Raw genomic sequence first — 21548 nt, 5'->3', positions numbered from 1 at the left:
TTTAAATCCGGGTCTAGCTTTCTGGTGTTTGGGGTGGCCAGGACTGGGTATGGTGGGAGTGCTGGGTCTTGATGATGATGAGTGGTCTCAGTTTCTGTTAGTAAGATTCTTACATCTGCCTTTTGCCATCTGGTAATCTCTGGAGTCAGTTGTTATAGTTGTCTCTGGTTAGAGCTTGTTCCTTTCATTAATCTTTTAGCCTCTACCATCAAACCTTGGAGACTAGCTCTCTCCTGAGTTTCAGTGGTTAGAGCATTCTCTGCAGGCAAGCTCTCCTCTTGCAGAGAAGGTGCACAGATATCTGGCATTTGGACTTGCCTCCTGGCAGAAGATGAAGGCTGAAACAGGGCCTGTCCTAGAAGCTGTTTGCTTCTTTAGTCCATACTCTCACCTGTGCAGACTAGTCTTGGTGGGATCCAGGAACCAAGATGGTTCCCTGGTTCCCTCAGGTGCTCTGGCAAAGCCCTCCTGGGTAGGGCAGACACCTCTCCTCTGGCAGTGAGGTGTCCGGGCATCTGGAGCCTGAAACAGGTTCTGCCACAGAAGCTCTGTGGCTCCTGCCTGTCCCAGAAGCTGTTAGCTTCTGCAGTCCACACTCTCACCTGTGCAGATTAGTCTTGGCCGGATTCAAGAACCAAGATGGCTCCTGCAGATGCTCTGGCAAAGCCCTCCTGGGTGGGGTGGACACCTCTCCTCTGGCAGGGAAGGTGCCCGGATGTCTGGAGCCCAAAATGGGGCCTGCCTTAGAAGCTCTGTGACTCCCTCCTGTCCCAGAAGCTGTTATCTTCTGTAGTCCACACTCTCACCTGTGCAGACTAGTCTCCACAGGATCCGGGAACCAACCATCATGACCATTCTTACAACAAAGACAATCAAAGAGACTGTTGGGATTCTAAGTCCATGAATTTGATTCTAAGTTTAAGCCTATCAATTTATAACACAGTGATAATATCAGAGCATTTCATAATGCAGAAGCACCTAGTAAGGACAGGAATCAGAAAATAAAAACAGAACAAAAACAAACAAACAAAAATGACCTGTAGGTCAATATGCAAGAAAAATTGCCTTTGAATTAACTTGTTTTCAAAGATACACAATTGAGATATATATATATATATATATTTCTCACTGCTAACAATGAAGTCATTCTCTAATGGTATAAACTCTAATTACTTGACTAATCTTTACCAGCAGATTCAATAGAACAAGGCAGACACATCTACAGTGATGTACAGCAACCACTAAGTCAGGTACACCATTGCTGAATAGGTTTCCAGCTGCCCTTCTGAAACACCATTCTTGCTTTCTTTCTGTCTCACATCTCTGGTCTTGGTCTCTTTAGGAACTTACTTCTACACTTTCTGTAGCAAACAGATCATCTGCAGGGCAAATTTAAGCATCTAACCATATCATGACAAAGAAATTTTCTATGAGTAGTCTTCTAGTTTATATTGACTGAGAATAATTAATGAAGACAGGCCTTATCTTCTAGGTCAAAACTCTGAGTAGATAAGAAAGCAAATTTCTATGGGTAACAAAATTAATGAATTACATAACAAATGAAACCAGACTTTCAGCAGTCTGCATTTCTTTAAGCTAGAAAATTCTTCAGATGTTAAAATTCAACAAATACTAATTTGTGCACACTACAATCAACCCCAGCAATATTCGTCTCAGTTCTTAACATGAAAAAGTAAAAATAAGATAATAAAGAACTGCCTCATTCATATCTGTTTTGATTGTAGAAATCGATAAAGACAGAGGATGGAGAATGCTTATATGAGGAAATCAAATTCTTCCTAGACATTTTCTGACCATATTCCAGGGATAATTTTCTGTTGTGAGTAAGAGCAGGCTGGGGAGTCATTTGAGACATGGAGGCCAGTTCCACACATCAATTTTTACCCTGTAAAAATCTACTGTAGGGGCCGGAGAGATGGCTCAGCGGTTAAGAGCACTGACTGCTCTTCCGAAGGTCCTGAGTTCAAGTCTCAGCAACCACATGGTGGCTCACAACCATCCATAACGAGATCTGACTCTCTTCTCGAGTGTCTGAAGACAGCTACAGTGTACTTACATATAATGAATAAATAAATCTTTTAAAAAATCTACTGTAAAAAAATATTGGTGTCAGATTTTCTAGAATTCCATATTTATTATGAACTTATGAAAAGAACTGAGATACTTCCCATACTCACTGATGGTCTAGAGCACTTTCAACCCCATCACATCTATATTTCTTTTACTGTTCTCTGATCTGCCAGTCAAAGCATCTGAAACATGAAACACCCTTAGACAGGAAGAAGTATCCAGATTATTTGAAATAAGATAGTTTCACCTTAAGAAGAATGTAGAAATTCCTGTGTTTGAGGAGTTTCAGAATTATAAAACAAAAGTTCCTATATCAATTCACCATCTTTCCCTAAAATATAAACAATTTGATTAATCCTCTAGTAGAATCACAATATTCTTCAGGCATTTATACGTTAAACAACAATTTGGCTAAACAGTATCTGATTCTAACTTTTCCAAAGACAAAATGTTGGTGCCTTGAGAGTGATGTGATTTTATATACACTTTTGATTTTAGCACTTTGCCTGGAGCCATGCTGAATGATGTTCTCTGCCCGAAACACCCTATTCTTTGGCAGTTATTTTATGCATAATCTGATAAAAGACCAAATAATAAACTAAAGCCTGATATAATAATTATTGTTTCACTGAGAAAAAAACATTTAGGAGGTAAGGGTGTGAGTTCTCTTGTTTCATTTCAATAATACCAATCAAAGCTCTAATTAAAATTAAGTACTCAATTGCTTTCTAAATGGTTCTGGTGACTTCATTAATCTGCAATGATGAGCAACCCCTGTGTGTTTAATCCTCACAAATCAAGGCACTTTTTTTTCCATCACAAGTGAATATTTGGTTAGTTTTCTGATATTTCTGGACACTAAAAACCTATTGCTTTGCCTTTGCTATGAAGGGCATATTCACAGATGCAGTTCATGTATTACATGGATTAAACACTTGTCTAATGTTGCAACCTCCCAGAGGGAAGACACTAGTGGCAGCTATAATGCATTTCAGCTCCACCAAAGGATCATTAAAGAAGTGATGAAGTTGTTCATCAACTCTGCTTGGTGAGTTTTAGACTGAAGAAGCTGTTCTCAGAGATTAGTAGCATCTCCTGTATCCCTGAGGTGAGAATAGCCCACTTGTAAGAATCATGTCTCTGAAGAACAATTTTACTCTAACAAGTTCAGTAGCATTCTTACATTTCCTAGTCCCTGGATATTCTCAACATGATGATCTCACTGTGCTTCTATTTTTATCTCTAGTCTTGCTCTTTTTCTCCTGAGCCAGATTCAATCACTCAACAATTACCTGTGCATCTGTTGAGTAAGAGTCAGGTCAAGTCATCTTCTAAAAATATGTTCACATTAAGAATTTATTGATCATGTTCACAGTTAAGAATCATTCCTTCACCTCACACATTTAATTAATGACTGAATCTTGATTCTTCTTTTATGCCATCTTATTTGCTTCATTTATTATTTATTTGTGGCCATTTCCATCTACTCTATTTTGTATTTAGGGAGTTCTAAAAAAATCCATCTTCTAAAGGATTTCTCCAGCTCCAACCTATGGAGAAAACTGTAAGAAGTGGATTATAATAGTAGTCAATGAATTTATTCATAGATCATCCATATTCACTGGAATCCCAAATAAGTAGTCTCTAATAACACTGAAAGAATAGACTTGGAGCCATAGTGACAGCAAGCAGGCAAAGAATGAAGATTTTTCTTCCTCCATGACCTTTATATAGGCTTCCACTAGAAGGCTTGTGGCTCAGAGTAAAGGAGGATCTTCCCATCTCAAAAAGATCATTCAGGCTTAATGGTGTTTCTTTACACATTAAATGATTAATTAAGAAAAGTCCCTCACAGATATACCCAGTCACATGGGTTTTAGTTAATTCCAATGAAATTAAATTTACACCAAGAGTAGCCATTGCAGAGATGTGGCCTTGTTGGAAGTGCTGTGGCAAAAATATCATTTCCAGTGTGCTTTCTGCCTCTTGCTTGTATATCAAGACATGAGCTCTCAGCTGCTACACTAGTCACTTGCTATAATGCTTTTCCTCTGCCATAATAGATTCTAACATTCTGAGACTCTAAGTCCAATTACACTCTGTCTTTCATAAGTTGCCTTGATCATTGCTTATCACAGCAATAGAAAAGTAACTAAGACAGAAATTAGTACAGGGCAGTGGACTATTTTTGTGTGTGACAGTTTTAACTACACTGGTATTGGGAAGAATGTGAAAGGCTTTTGAACTTTGGATTAGAAAAAATGGTTTAACTGCCTATCCTAATATGAGTTCAGAAGATATTATTGCTGAGAGCAATATGGATTTTGGAGGCCCTGCTCAAGAGGTTTCAGAAAGGAACAATATTTTAGCAACTACACTAGAGACCATTTTTGTGATATTTTGGCAAAAGATGTGGCTGCATTCTTACCTTGTCCTAAGAATTTGAGGCCAAATTGAAAAGTAATGACTTAATTTTCTTAGTGAATGAGACTTCAACACAACCTAACATTGACTGTGTTGTGTTGTTATTAGTGATCACTCTTATGCACATCTGAAATAAAAAAGAGAAAGTGTCACAAAAAGAAATACAAACTGTAGAATTTGAAGAAAAAAAGGAGACCTAGGAAATTTAATGTTGGATTCAAGTCTTGTGATGATAGGAATTAGGAGAGCAAGGCAAAGTCTGACTTGCATTGGAATATAATAAGGGATACCATTTGGGCAAGACCCTATCATGCCAACTTGTAAAAAAAAAAAAGAACTTTTAAATGATAAAAAAAAAACAATAAACAAAAAGGTGAGGCCAGGCTTCATTCCAAGCATGCAGCTGAACTTAGCATTTGACACAGGAATAACAGCATAACTAAATATTCATCTAAAGAATTAAGTAGAAAGTCTGATTATTTAAAACAAGAAGTACATTAAATAGCAACTACATCAGGTACATAAAATGTCTTGAAGGTAAATGAGTGAAATGACAATTATCTGGGTTAAAATGACCTGTGACAAAGAGCTGAGAATAGGGATTATTAGTGTTTAGCTCCAAATCGAACATTCATATCACTCCACTCACAAGGTCAGTGAACATTATGGAAAAGAAGGCAGAGAAAATGTAAGAGTCTTATTAAGGTGTATTTGTCTTTATTTTATATTATTATATCATTTGTAGATGTCTGTTTTCTACTGAAAAAGAGAAAGAATGGATGTGAATTTGGGTGAATAAGCATGTAGACAGGATCTTGAAGGAATTAGGGGAAGGAAAATTGCAATCCGAATATATTGTGTGAAAAATTATTTTTAAAAAGAGAGTATGAAGAAGAATGCTGTGAAACTCTGTCCTATGGGTAAGACATGACCATGCACTCATAGCATAAAAGCTATGGTTATTTGAGTAAGATCAGTTAAGTCAAAAGTCCATCACAGATGAAAGAGAGGTGTGTGAGCTCCTACCCTTAGATGAGGGATTAAGGGCAGTTGATGGCTTCTGGAGTAATTTTCCTTTAAGGGTATGGGTACTGGTATGTGCTCTAGTGGGTGCTCACAAATTTATATGCATTTAGTTAGGGTCTCAATTGGTTATAAAAAAATAAAATAAGAGGCCATAAAGTTCAGAGGAACATGAGGGAAGTTAGAAGGGTAGTAGTGGTTGAATATAACAAAAATATATTGCACACACCTGTAAAGTTATCCAGATGTATATTAATACTGCATAAAAAGTTAAAAAATGAACCTGGTACTTAACTTCCATCTAACAAATACCATATCTGTTTAGAAGACATAGGATGACTAAAGAGCCCATACAGATATACAGGTTATTCCATTCTCAGGACACCAAAGAATACATTTCATGATGTCACACTTCTGGTGCTAGATTAAGAGAAGGAAGGACAGAAGAAGGTAGGAAAGAGAGGAGAGAAAAAGGAGGGGAGGGAGAGGAAGAAAAGGAGAAGAATAAGCAATATGGTAGAAGAGAAATAAAAAGAAAAGAAGGAAATGAAGAAGCAAACTACAATGTAGACCAAGATGATGAACCTAATAATCAGGGTTGTACCTGGGTTAGACACACTCATACCATGATTATATAGTCTTATTTATGCAAATGGCTTTTCAGAAATTTTAACTGGAATTAAAAGTAAAATTTCCCTAAAAGATCCATCAATCTAGATGAGATTATTCATTTTGCTTTTCAACTTTTTTGAGTTAATTTGTTTCTGTTGAGTATTTTATTACAATGACAATAGAGCTGACTAAAAGTTTAAAATATTGCTCATTCTATTCATTCTCTAACAATCTGCTTATCTTCTCACTTCTCTATCACAGTGAATATTCTCTGCAGGCAAACAATGCCATTGTCTTTCATCTATCATAGACCAGACACTCAGTGCTCTGTGTATCTTCCTTGAATGTATTTTGGATGGAGTAGAAATCATATTCTTTGGCAATTGACTTGACATTAGCATGTATAATCCAGAATATTTAGTAAGCCTGCCTATGATGAATCTCAGAAAGTAAGAGTAAAATTGATGAAGGCTCTTAAATTTCTGGGAGAAAGGTATAGGCCACAATCTCTACTCTAAGACGTTTTGTTTAAGTTACTTGTGTTAAATATTTACACCATGTCTTTCTGCCTACATGAGAGTCCTAAGACTCACTAGCTCTGTTTTGGAGAGTTCTTTAGTTCACAGAACAAGACCTGAAGGTAAAGCATCCCAGATATAGATATTTTCTCTTAAGCCTTCAATTCGGAATTTGGGATAGTGTACTAAAGTCCAAACACACAGCCCAATTGCGCATCATGGAAGTACAAAAATAAAGGATTATCTAAGCTACTTACAGATTGAATATAGAGTAAATGGCATCCAAAAATCTAGAGTTTCTTCTGGTTTATGTTTAACATATGGAGCACTATCCAAGAACTTTGGATCAAAGTGTGAGAGTTTAAGATGGCTTTAGTCATGCCCATGGCCTTTAGTTTCTCTGATTCTAAATACAAAAATGCAAATGATCACAACCAATCTGTGACCTGCTCTATTGTGGTTCTTGAGAAAACTATGTAATAAATGACTAAGAGTAACAATATAAATTGTTAAACTCCTAAGTTATTTATGGTATTGGACCTAGTAAAAATTACACAAGCCATCTTAGTCATTTCCTGTCTGTTGACAAAGATCTGTTTTGTTGATACAAGAACTTGTTATAGAGACCTTACTAGGAAGGAACACAGCTGCCAGAAGCAGAGGCATTAGGAATCCAGCTCTGGCTTTCTTCACTTCTTGTGAGCTGTGGCAAGCAGAATATGCTAATCAGGTGAATGTACACTGAGATAGATATCTTGTATTGCTCAAATAAAAAGATAGTGTAATCACTATTCATAGAGAGAGGTAGAAGAGACAGGAGAGATTGTGAGACTTTGTGTGCAGTACTCAGTATAATGAACTTGCTAGTTTAGAAGACTGAGGATTGTCCTGAACTATGATACACAGACACCCTCTAAAACAGTGGCTCTCAACCTGTATGTCACAACTCCCTTCACAGGTGTAGCATAAGACCATCAGAAAGCTTTATTTGCATTACAATTCATAGTAGAAAATTACAGTTATAAAGCAGCAACTGAAGAATTTTATGTTTGGGTCACTTCAATCTGAGAAACTGGGGTCACAACATAAGGAAGTTTGAAAAGCACTGTTCTAGAAGAAGGAAAAGGAAAGGAAATGGATTCTCCAACTGAGGCTCCAAGAAGTGGAGCTCAGCTAACTCCTCAAGTTATGGTCCAAGGAGACTCATTTTGAACTTTTTTTTTTCCTTAATCTTTTTTTTTTTTTTGGATTATAATAGGTACCTTCTTTTTTTTTTTCTTTTTTTTATTACGTATTTTCCTCAATTACATTTCCAATGCTATCCCAAAAGTCCCCCACACCCTGCCCCCCCCACTCCCCTTACAGTCTAGAGTTTATTCCCCTCTAGGTCTATCCTCTGTCTGTTCCATACCCCATACCTCCTTTCTCTGTTTCCACGAAGATTTTCTTACCCCCATCTCCTCCTCCATCAGACCTCCCCACTCTCTGAGGCTTCCTGCCTCTTGAGGGTTAGGTGCATCTTCTCTGACTGAGTGCAGACCCAGAAGTCCTCTGCTGTATATGTGCTGGGGGCCTCTAATATCCAGAATTCTAAGAAAAGTAAAGAATATTGTATTAAACCATTACACCTGTAATAACTTATTACAGCAGCTACAAAAAAAATCATTCATAGGACTAAGTGATCTTAAACAAATTGCCCAAGACCTCAGAGCCTTATCTATAGATTTTGTTTTTATTTCTTTTAGTTTTTGAGATTATAATTTAACTGCATTAGTTTTTTCTTTCTTTTACTCCCTCCAAACACACCCATATACTCCTTAATTTTTTCAAATTTATTACCTTTTCTTTCATTAATTGGTGTTACATAAATGTATATTCACACACATATATATATATATCCCTAAATACATCAGTACAACCTACTCAGTCTATATAATGTTAATTGTATGTGTGTTTGTACAACTAATCATTTTATATTGGATAACCAATTGGTAAGCTCTTCCCTGGGGAAAAACTATTTTGCTCCCTTTTATATTCCTTAGTTGCCTTTAGTTCTCTGTATAGGATTGAGGCCTCCTCAGCCTTCTCTTAGTCCACTACATATCTCTCATCCTTACTTAGCTCCTTTTTAGGTAATGTGATAGTTTGAATGATAATGGTCCCCATAAGCTCATATACTTGAATGCTCGGTTACCAGTTAGTAATCACTTTAGGAAGGGTACAGGGTATAGTTTTATTTGAGAAGGCAAATTACTGGGAGTGTAGGGGTTTCGATTTCAAAAATTCACATAAGACTAAGTCTCCCCCATCTCTGCATGTAACTTGTGGATGAGATATAAGCTTCCAGCTAGCTCTTCAGTGTCATGTCTTCCTACCTACTCCCAAGCTCCCTACCATTGTTATAATGGATTTACCCTATGAAACTGCAAGCAACTTCCTCAATTAAATGCTTTCTTTTATAAGTTACATTGGTCATGTTGTCTTTTCACAGCAATAGTGTTGTGAGGTAAGCACACCAGAGAATATCAAATGAAAACTCTTAAGGCAGAACAGAAAACTTTTGTTGCGGGTCTGTGGCTCAATGGGTTACTTGACCAAATCATGAGTCCTTATTCTTACAGTTCTTAGTTTTATGTACAAAAACAATATTGTGTTTGCCACATTTAAATTAGAAGGACGTGAAAGTATAGAAGCAAAAATTGCAAGGTTAGTACATTCAAAATTTCCACTCAGAGACTTTCCCAGCCATATCCTAGAACCATTGACTTAGTTCCCCAATCCCTTTTTGGCAGGTGGGCTAGGTCTTTTGTGCCTGTTTTGGCAGGCATTTCTGAATATATGCTAGGGGTTTTCAACGTATGAATGGTGTTTTTATCATGTTGTCAGTTGTGCTAAGTTCTGAATGCCTACTAAGGTCTGGGTTCCTATCAGAACAATAACTAAGACAGGCATTCATGTTAGTGAGACTCTATAGGTATAGCTCCTAGGAGACACAGTCTCACAAAAAACTTCCTGTTTCTTAAGATCTTACAATATTTCTGCAGTTTCTCACAACTATCCATGAACCTTAAGTGAGTGTAAGAGTCGTATTGTAGATGTCTAAATTGGGACAGGGCTTCACAGCTATTCATTTTGGTCATGGAACTCTGTGATGGTCTGTTATTTGATGTGGCTTTGACACTACACTTTTTTAAAAAATATTTTTATTACATATTTTCCTCAAATACATTTCCAATGCTATCCCAAAAGTCCCCCATACCCTCCCCCCCATGTCCCTACCCACCCATTCCCAATTTTTTTTTGGCCCTGGCGTTCCCCTGTTCTGGGGCATATAAATTTGTGTGTCCAATGGGCCTCTCTTTCCAGTGATGGCCGACTAGGCCATCTTTTGATACATATGCAGCTAGAGTTAAGAGCTCCGGGGTACTGATTAGTTCATAATGTTCCACCTATAGGGTTGCAGATCCCTTGAACTCCTTGGGTATTTTCTCTAGCTCATTCATTGGGAGCCCTGTGATCCATCCACTAGATGACTGTGAGCATCCACTTCTGTGTTTGCTAGGCCCCAGCATAGTCTCATATGAGACAGCTACATCTTCCTTTCAGCTAAATCTTGCTAGTGTATGCAATGGTGTCAGCGTTTGGATGCTGATTGTGGGGTGGATCCCTGGATATGGCAGTCACTAGATGGTCCATCCTTTCATCACAGCTCCAAACTTTGTCTCTGTAATTCCTTCCATAGGTTTTTTTGTTCCCAATTCTAAGAAGGGGCACAGTGTCCACACTTTTGTCTTCATTTTTCTTGAGTTTCATGCGTTTAGCAAATTGTATCTTATATCTTGGGTATCCTAAGTTTTGGTCTAATATCCACTTATCAGTGAGTACATATTGTAGGAGTTCCTTTGTGATTGTATTACCTCACTCAGGATGATGCCCTCCAGGTCCATCCATTTGGCTAGGAATTTCATAAGTTCATTTTTTTAATAGCTGAGTGGTACTCCATTGTGTAAATGTACCACATTTTCTGTATCCATTCCTCTGTTGAGGGGCATCTGGGTTCTTTCCAGCTTCTGGCTATTATAAATAAGGCTGTTATGAACATAGTGGACTATGTGTCCTTCTTACCGGTTGGGACATCTTCTAGATCTGTATGATAAAAATTTCAAGTCTCTGAAGAAAGAAATTAAAGAAGATCTCAGAAGATGGAAAGATCTCCCATGCTCATGAATTGGCAGGATCAACATTGTAAAAATGGCTATCTTGCCAAAAGCAGTATACAGATTCAATGCAATCTCCATCAAAATTCCAACTAAATTCTTCAACAAATTAGAAAGAGCAATTTGCAAATTCATCTGGAATAACAAAAAAACCTAGGATAGGAAAAACTTTTCTCAAGGATAAAGAACCTCTGGTGGGATCACCATGCCTGACATAAAGCTTTACTACAGAGCAATTGTGATAAAAACTTCATGGTATTGGTATAGTGACAGACAAGTAGACCAATGGAATAGAATTGAAGACAAAGAAATGAACCAACACACCTATGGTCACTTGATCTTCGACAAGGGAGCTAAAATCATCCAGTGGAAAAAAGACAGCATTTTCAACAATTGGTGCTGGCACAACTGGTTGTTATAATGTAGAAGAATGCAAATCGATCCATTCCTATCTCCTTGTACTAAGGTCAAATCTACTTGGATCAAGGAACTCCACATAAAACCAGAGACACTGAAACTTATAGAGGAGAAAGTGGGGAAAAGCCTTGAAGATACGGGGACAGGGGAATAATTCCTGAATAGAACAGCAATGGCTTGTCCTGTAAGATCGAGAATTGACAAATGGGACCTAATGAAACTGCAAAGCTTCTGCAAGACAAAAGACACTGTCAATAAGACAAAAAGACCACCAACAAATTGGGAAAGGATCTTTACCTATCCTAAATCAGATAGGGGACTAATATCCAATATATATAAAGAACTCATGAAGGTGGACTCCAGAAAATCAAATAATCCCATTAAAAAATGGGGCTCAGAACTGAACAAAAAATTCTCACCTGAGGAATACCAAATGGCAGAGAAGCACCTGAAAAAATGTTCAACATCCTTAATCATCAGGAAAATGCAAATCAAAATAACCCTGAGATTCCACCTCACACCAGTCAGAATGGCTAAGATCAAAAATTCAGGTGACAGCAGATGCTGGTGAGTATGTGGAGAAAGAGGAACACTCCTCCATTGTTGGTGGGATTGCAAGCTGGTACAACCACTCTGGAAATCAGTCTGGCAGTTCTTTGGAAAATTGGACATAGTACTACCAGAGGATCCAGCAATACCTCTCCTTGGCATATATCCAGAAGATGCCCCAACTGGTAAGAAGGACACATGCTCCACTATGTTCATAGCAGCCTTACTTATAATAGCCAGAAGGTGGAAAGAACCCAGATGCCCCTCATCAATAGAATGGATAAAGAAATTGTGGTACATTTACACAATGGAGTGCTATTCAGCTATTAAAAAGAATGAATTTATGAAATTCCTAGGCAAATGGATGGACCTGGAGGGCATCATCCTGAGTGAGGTAACAATCACAAAGGAACTCACAAAATATGTACTCACTTATAAGTGGATATCAGCCCAAACTTAGGATACCCAAGATATAAGATACAATTTGCTAAACGCATGAAACTCAAGAAGAATGAAGACCAAAGTGTGGACACTGTTCCCCTTCTTAGAATTGGGTAAAAATCACCCAGGGAAGGAATTACAGAGACAAAGTTTGAAAGGATGGACCATCTAGTGACTGCCATATCTAGGGATCCACCCCATAATCAGCTTCCAAACGCTGACACCATTGCATACACTAGCAAGAATTTGCTGAAAGGACCCAGATATATCTTTCTCTTGTGACACTATGCCGGGGCCTAGCAAACACAGAAGTGGATGCTCTCAGTCAGCTAGTGGATGGATCACAGGCCTCCCAATGGAGGAGCTAGAGAAAGTAGCCAAGGAGCTAAAGGGATCTGCAACCCTATAGGTGGAACCACATTATGAACTAACCAGTACCCCGGAGTTCTTAACTCTAGCTGCATATATATCAAAAGATGGCCTAGTCGGCCATCACTGGAAAGAGAGACCCATTGGACACACAAACTTTATATGCCCCAGAACAGGGGAATGCCAGGGCCAAAAAAAATGGGAATGGGTGGGTAGGGAAGTGGGGGGGGGAGGGTATGGGGGACTTTTGGGATAGCATTGGAAATGTAATTGAGAAAAATATGTAATAAAAAATATTTAAAAAAACTGTTAACATGAAAAAAAATAAGACTGCTAAGGACACAGTGGAGCATGTGTCTTTATTACATGTTGTAGCATCTTCTGCATATATAGTCAGGAGTAATATTGCTGGATCCTCTAGTAGTACTATGTCCAATTTTCTGAGGAACAGACAAACTGATTTCCAGAGTGGTTGTACCAGCTTGCAATCTCACCAGCAATGGATAAGTGTTCTTTGTTCTCCAAACCTTTACTAGCATTTGCTGTCACCTGAATTTTTTATCTTATCCATTCTTACTGGTGTAAAGTGGAATCTCAGGTTTATTTTGATTTGCATTTCCCTGATGACTAAAGATATTGAATAATTTTTAGGTGCTTCTCGGCCATTCAGTATTCCTCAGTTGAGAATTCTTTGTTTAGCATTGTTCCCCATTTTAAATAGGGTTATTTGTTTCTCTGGGGTCTAACTTCTTGAGCTCTTTGTTTGTGTTTGATATTAGCTCTCTATTGGATTTAGGAGTTAAAACCATCTAGTAGAATAAAAGACAGCATTGTCAACAAATGGTGCTGGCACAACTGGCAATTAGCATGTAGAAGAATGTAAATCAATCCATCCTTATCTCCTTGTACAATGCTCAAGTTGGAGTGGATCATGGAACTCCACATAAAACCAGAGACACTGAGACTTACAGAGGAGAAAGTGGGGAAGCACCTCAAACATATGGGCCCAGGGGAAAAATTCCTGAACAGAACACCAATGGTTTGTGCTCTAAGATCAAGAATTGACAAATGGGACCTCATAAAATTGCAAAGCTTCTATAAGGCAAAGGACACTGTCAATAAGACAAAAAGGCAACCAACAGATTGGGAGAAGTGAAATTTTTTACTATCACAGTTACTTCCCTAAGATCTAGTTATTGAAATGAGAATCTCTTAATACTGAGATATGGTGTTAAAATATCTGCTTTACAGTGTAGTTGAGAAAGAATGAACTTAAAATTCTTCATAAAATAAAATGAACATTTAAGTTGGTACTGAAAGTGAAATATTTTTTTCTTCTTATCAATGCACTCTTAGTTTTCCTGTATCTTTGCCATACCCTTATTCTTCCTCTGGTGTTCCCCAACATCAGGCAGTTATGAGAATGATCCTCCCAAAATATAAACTAAAACGTGACATTACTTGAGTCAAAACATCTGTGAGTATTGTTTAAGGCTTTTAGCACATCACAAAGAATTCCTTTGTGGAATAGTTAATGAGTTCCCTTCAAATTCTCTGTTGATCTTCATGTTCACAAATGTATAGTATTCAAGCTCTGTTTAAAGCACTCTGTGTTTCCCAATGATCCTTGTTAGCTGGACATATTTCAACATGATATTCTTATACCAGGAATGACATTAACTCCCCTTTCAAAATATGCAAATACTTTAAATTCTATTTGATGGTACATAATGTAAAATGACTGGCCTGATAATTAGGCTTATGTAAAATGGAAATATCTTTTCTTTTTGGCTCTTAGCTTTCTCTATTTTAGTTAGAATGTATTCTAGCAAGTTTCTGGTTAGTATGCTCGTGTTTAAGTTGCCTCAATCTATCTTTGCTTGCTGTTTTACTCCTGGAAGCCTTATTGGACATTTTCCATCTCATCTTTATCCTTCTTGGATATTCAGTTCAGGTGTTGCTGGCTTGGGAGTTTTACTCCTTGTCTGCATTAAACATCCTTGACTCTCTTATATACAGCCAACCAATACATTCTCTTTGTCTCAGAAACTCTTTTACCATGTTGCATGTTAAGAACCCACATTTAACATCAATGAACACTCTCTAAAAGAACATTTCTGATATCTTCAAGAATGAACCATCCTTTCTCTAGCTCCTACATAGCCATCCACTATTGCATTTTGACATGCATCTTAAAAGTGGCTCATCATATATTGATTTTATTCTGAAAAATGTAAGTGATATTTGGGGTAGTTTCTTGTTAGACTGTTCATGTTCTAAGGCTTTGCCACTTAGCCTTGAGTAAACTAACTTACCTTCCTTTCACTTTCTTAAGCCAAAAAGTGAACATAATGTTCAATGGTCTGTGGAACTATGAGTATTAGATCATAAATTTAGAAGGCCAAAATGCAAAATAAAGTAGAGCCAGCACTAGTTAGCCAATATTATCATGTTAATTTATAGAAATACTGAAAAAAAATCCTCAGACTGGTGATGAAAAGAAGGTTGTGTTTATCTTTGTTTCTATTCCATCTTGTTCAGAACCCACAATTATGACAGAACTTACAATGGTATCAGCTGTAACACCATGATGCAATGAATATCAGTGTACTGACTTGCTTTGTGTCAACTTGACACAGGCTGGAGTTATCACAGAAAAAGGAGCTTCAGTTGGGGAAATGCCTCTATGAGATCCAGCTGTAAAGCATTTTCTCAATTAGTGATCAAGGGGGAAGGGCCCCTTGTGGGTGTTGCCATCCCTGATCTGGTAGTCTTGGGTTCTATAAGAGATCAGGCTAAGCACGCCAGGGAAAGTAAGCCAGTAAGTAACATCTCTCCATGGCCTCTGCATCAGCTCTTGCTTCCTGACCTGCTTGAGTTCCAGTCCTGACTTCCTTAGTGATGAACAGCAGTATGGAAGTGTAATCTGAATAAACCCTTTCCTCCACAACTTGCTTCTTGGTCATGATGTTTGTGCAGGAATAGAAACCCTGACTAAGACAAATTGGTACCAGGAGTGGGGTATTCCTGTGACAACCTAACCATATTTTTGGGAGGACTGTGGAAAGACTTTGGAACTTTGGCCTAGAAGATCGGTGTTAAGAACTCTGTGGGATGTTGTATAAGACCTTGGAAGATAATGTTGAGAACAGTGCAGAAGATGGAGGCCTGGCTTGTGAAATTTCAGAGGGAAGGTTAAAAACTCTTATCTGGGCCATTGCTGTTTTGATTTTGAAGATTCTGTGGTTCTGGTTAGCTGGGGCTGAAGCATCAGCTGTGAATAACAAGATACCAGAACTACTAAAGTGAAACCTTTGCATTACTGGGACTATTGATGTTGGTTAACTGGAACTAAGAAATTGGCTGTGATTAAGAAGAGACCAACATCATTGAGGTAACATCTTCTGGGAAGTGTTTTCTGAGAGCACAGAGGCTGTGTTCCAGAGATAGCCAAGGTTGTACCCTGTGCTGTGCCTGGACTTAGTAATATGTAAGAGTTACCCAGGTGAAGTCATGAAGGGGTCACAGAGAGCAGCTGAGGCTCAGCACTGTGAGAGGCTATGGAAGGCCATTGGTGAAGGTGCAGCCTTAGTGGCAATTGATGGCCCAGGACTGCAAGGGAGTTGAGGCTTGGCAACATGAAGAGAGCCTATGGGAGTCTATTGTTGAAGCCAAGTTACAGTGGAAGACAGCAGCATTTTGGAGATGAAAGTACCATGAGATGACTACTAAGAACAGCAGCAGCAGTTGAGTACAGGCAGCTCCAGCCTGGAAGTCAACTTGTGTGCTATAAAGGGCATGACTGGAGAAGTTATCCAAGCCCTTGGAGGAGACCAGAAGATCATGTGTTGGATCCCAGACATTGGACGGTTGGAGATTGATTTTTGCTTTTGATTGTGACTGTGCCCTGATATTTTTCCCTCTTGAAGGAGGTTTTTTAGTGAAGCCCACAGTTAAGAGACTTTGAATTTTAAAGTACTTTGAATTTTAAAAGATACTGGATATTTTAAAAGGATTGAACTTTTAATATGTAAAGACTGTGAGACTTTTAAAGTTATTAAGATCTTGGGGATGAATAAGAAACTAAGGGTTGAGGCTTACTAGTGATATGTTTGTGTGTCAAGTTGACAAGGGGTCAATTGTACTGGCTAGTTTTGTGTCAACTTGACACAGGCTGGAGTTATCACAGAAAAGGGAGCTTCAGTTGGGGAAATGCCTCTATGAGATCCAGCTGTAAGGTATTTTCTTCAGTGAAAGTCACTGCTGGTTTATCAGACTCTGCAGAATTAATTTCCTCATATGGGGAAGGCATTATTTTAAGGGGTGGGGCTGGGGTACTACTTCCTCAGGTGGGGCAACCCCTTGAGAATCTGAAGATTCAAAATTCTCAGCTTCAACAGGATCTTCCCACACATCCCCATCCCAAGTTATAGGATCCCATTCTTTGACAATTAGTGCCCTTACTTTAACTGTTGACACTCTGAGGCTGAGACTGAATTTTTGCTGTAGTTCAGCCAACCTTACAATAAGGGTTTCAGTTTGATTTTCTGCAACTTGAGCTCTATGGCTGCTGGAGAGAAGATTCTCTTCAAGGACACACTTTGCAACTTTTAGATCGTTTACTTGTGTCTGGGGCCTTTCAATTTTATCACACAATTCCTTCTTTTCATTCATCGTTTTTTCCACAGATGCTAAGAGCAACCAGCCAGTAAAATCATTTTTGATTTTCCCCATCTTCTAGAAAGCTTTGTACACTGAATCACCTAATTCAAATCAAGGGCATTAGCGTCTTTAAGTTTGAAATATAGTTTCAGCCATGCGTCTTCAAAATTCTCTGAGCTCCCAGGAGGGAGAGAATCTGGAGAGGTTTCAGTAGCTGAAAGTGCTGGTGGATCAACAAGCCAATTCCAGTATTTTAAAAGATTCATCCTTATACTTCTGCTCCTCTAGAACCACTCCTGGTACCAACTTTGATGTTTGTGCAGGAATAGAAACCCTGCCTAAGACAATCAGTGTTATAAATTTGTCTCATTGTCATTGTATCAGAAACTTGTGAGTCTGTTGTGGATCCTAAGAACCAATGAATGTTGTAATACAGCTTTTGTAGTCTACTTTTGTGATGCTGTTTACCTTGCAATTTCATTAGTTTTCCAGGCCTTTTCTCAGGTCTACATGTGTTCTTTTATATACCCTGGATAAAACCTAATCAGACTTTGAAGATCCAGCTTCTGAGATTCAGATCTGGTCTCTTGTATGCCTAGCAGAGTTCTCTCAAGTCCTGATACTTTCTATACATTTGACCACATTACTTAGATGACTGTCTGAGAAAAACCTGTATCCACATTCCAGTGGGCTGCTGCAGCTCTGGCTTCCTCTCCTTATACACTGGCATCTTTAAAGTTCCATAATTTCTTACAACTCCAAGTTCACATAAATTATATGATAGAATGGCTCATGTGATTGCAAAGCTAGAAAACTGATGACAAGAAGCTTAATTGTGGTGTACTATTCCTTTCTTCCTAAGCCAATTTATAAATTTTGAGCATTTATTGGCAGGGGAATTTTCCATCACTTTAATAAGCTCAGTTCTATGTGCTTAGCAGCTGTCACTGTACCATTCAAAATGAGAAGTTGTTTGATCAGGCTTCTAAAATTGCTTCATCCCTTCCTTCATAAGTCTTTTAAAAGATTCAAAGAGGAAAATATGTGTCTTGAAAACCTGGATGCTGATCCAGGCTATTAACTATAAAATAGCCTGTGGTGTGTACTGATTATTAATATTATCCTGCTAGTCCACTTGTCATCCAAATTCCTGATGTTAAGTGGAGATTTGTAGGAAGAAAATGTCTAAATAGTTCTATGTAACAAAAATGGATAGCTCATCAATTACAATTTGTGAGTGCTCATCTAAGCCCACCTTTTCTTTTCTTTCTGAGACAACTTTAAGTTCAGCTGGAGGAATACATCTTTTGGTATACTTTTAAACTTACAGATTGATTCTTTCTTCTGTTTTAGCAGAAGTAGAGATTAAATCTCATTCATAAGCATTATATTCCTCATTCATTTGTTTATTAGTCAAGAATCTTAAAGAAGTTTTTCTCCTAAAGATTGTGTGCCCAAAAGACTTTACAAGGGTAACTCCTGGAAATCTTCCTAGTGAATTAATTGTACACTGGAATATGATACTACCATTGCTTGAATAGCTTAGCCTGTGCTATTGCCACTACTGATAAAACCTGATGGAAACTATGAGTCACCTAAAAACATGCAGAATAAAGAAGCCACATGGAAGAGTTGAGCTGAGGAATAATACCAAGCTCTAACAGCTGTGAAGCTGCATTCATGAGCCAGTTCTGTATATGTGGTTTGCTTGCTCTCCTCTAAGCTTCAACTATTAGAAACTCTTTTCCATCTGAAACACTGCTTCTCTGAATGTTGATTCCAAGTCATCACCCTTTACCATTAAAAAGAAAAATTGTTTCCCTTTCAAGGCTCAGGGAACATGGCAAAAGAAAGGCAAAAAGAAATTAAGAGTCAAAGGATGGGGAGAAGTCCTAGGAAATGCAGTTTTTAGGACATAAAATGGCTGTTGCACTCACAAACTCACAGCAAGTAAGTTGATCTGAACAAGAACTGTACAAGATTGGGACCACCTACAATTTACTGGATGGAGGAGGGGATCTTGAGAATAAATCCCTCCCTGAGAAACTATTAACAACTAATAGTTGCTGGAGCTGGAGGGAATGAGTTTCTTCAGTGATATAGGCACTAATAATTTAGACATACTCTAGTAGATAGCACCCCCACCTGTTCATGTTTGTGTAAGCACCACTAATTAAATTCAGTGGGGTTACATAAATACACACACACACACACACACACACACACACACACACACACTTAAAAGGGACACTTGTAGGGAAGAAGTAAGTTTTCAGTGGGACAGCAACAGGACTGAGAGAGGGTAATAGAAAAATGAACAAGATGTATAATGCATGTATAAAATGATAAAAAGAATAAAATAAATACTTAAAAGTTTGTCTTCTCTGATACTCTTGATTTCATGACAAAAGAGAAATACAATGATCTCCAAAGGTGTTCCCATACTTACAATGTTAAATTGTAACATTGTGACATGTTACAATATGCTTTGGCTGGTTCTCTTGTTAAAAGTTTCTCTAGTTTGTAGTTACTCCTGTTACTGAATAGCTGTGCTTACATTGCTGGGGTTAAAATAGTTCTGGTTACATTGCTGGGGTTTAAAAAAATTGTTAATCATTTTATTTGTTTACATATAAAATATTATCCCCCTTTTCAGTCTGCCCTCCATAAAGCCCCACACAAAGCCTCTCCCCATTGCCGTTAAGATTGTGCTACCCCCATCCATTCCTGCCTCACCCCTCTATCATCCTCCTTCTCTGAGGCACTCAAGCGCTTCCCCTCCCACTGATGTCAGATGAGGCAGTCTTTTGCTACATGTGTAACAGGAGCCAAGGACCAGCCTCTGTATTCTCTTTGGTTGATGGTTTAGTTCCTGCAAACTCTATCTGAGGGGAAAAGTTAAGATAATGTTGTTCTTCCTATGGGGTTGCAATCCCCTTCAGCTCCTTCAGCCCTTCCAGTAACTCTTCCATTGGGCTCCCTGGGCTCAGTCCAATGGTTGGCTGTGAGTATATGCATCTGTCTTAGTCAGGTGCTGGCAGAGCCTCGTAGAGGACAGCCATACCAGGCTCCTGTCTACAAACACATCTTGGCATGAGCTTAGTGTCTGTGGATGGGATGACTGTATGGTGGTGGTGCGGTCTCTGAATGGCCTTTCTTTCAGCCTCTGTTCCTTTTTAGTCCCTTCATTCATTTAAACATGGACAATTCTGAGTTAAATTTTTTAAATGGGTGGTTGGCTCATCCCTCCACTGAGGGCCATGACTATCTACTAGAGGTGGTCCATTTTATTTCATGGATTGGTAAAGGTTGACTAAGTGTCATTTGGTAGTTGTATTTGTTAATAAAGTTTTATCAGAATACAGACACACCCTTTGTTTATGCAACAATAGAGTTGAATAGTTGCAAAAACTAAAGTATTTGTTATCTGTCATGTTACAAAACTGCTTTCCATGATTGTAGTTCTGCTTCCATTATCTGCAATTGTCAATAATCTTCTGGTTACTTCCCTGGTAGTCTTTTTTTTTCCATTTTTTATTAGGTATTTAGCTCATTTACATTTCCAATGCTATACGAAAAGTCCCCCATACCCACCCACCCCACTCACCTACCCACCCACTCCCCCTTTTGGCCCTGGCATTCCCCTGTACTGGGGCATATAAAGTTTGCAAGTCCAATGGGCCTCTCATTCCAGAGATGGCCGACTAGGCCATCTTTTGATACATATGCAGCTAGAGTCAAGAGCTCCGGGGTACTGGTTAGTTCATAATGTTGTTCCACCATTAGGGTTGCAGATCCCTTTAGCTCCTTGGCTACTTTCTCTAGCTCCTCCATTGGGAGCCCTGTGATCCATCCATTAGCTGACTGTGAGCATCCACTTCTGTGTTTGTTAGGCCCCGGCATAGTCTCACAAGAGACAGCTACATCTGGGTCCTTTCAGCAAAATCTTGCTAGTGTATGCAATGGTGTCAGCGTTTGGATGCTGATTATGGGGTGGATCCCTGGATATGGCAGTCTCTACATGGTCCATCCTTTCATCTCAGCTCCAAACTTTGTCTCTGTAACTCCTTCCAAGGGTGTTTTGTTCCCACTTCTAAGGAGGGGCATAGTGTCCACACTTCAGTCTTCATTTTTCTGGAGTTTCATGTGTTTAGGAAATTGTATCTTATATCTTGGGTATCCTAGGTTTTGGGCTAATATCCACTTATCAGTGAGTACATATTGT

At 38.5% G+C, this 21548-nt stretch overlaps 1 long non-coding RNA gene across 1 annotated transcript in view; it reads right to left on the bottom strand.

The window, feature by feature from the left end:
- Positions 1-21548, bottom strand: part of Gm20752 (predicted gene, 20752) — a 231717-nt gene that overhangs the window by 107425 nt on the left and 102744 nt on the right. The window contains exon 3 of the long non-coding RNA NR_040750.1: positions 8120-8258. This is a non-coding gene — a long non-coding RNA (predicted gene, 20752). The remainder of the gene's footprint in view (positions 1-8119; positions 8259-21548) is intronic.

This window comes from Mus musculus, chromosome 3, assembly GCF_000001635.26.
Source record: "Mus musculus strain C57BL/6J chromosome 3, GRCm38.p6 C57BL/6J".
NCBI lineage: Eukaryota > Metazoa > Chordata > Mammalia > Rodentia > Muridae > Mus > Mus musculus.
Note: the sequence above shows the minus strand (reverse complement) of the source record. Positions and strands in the feature narration are given on the sequence as shown.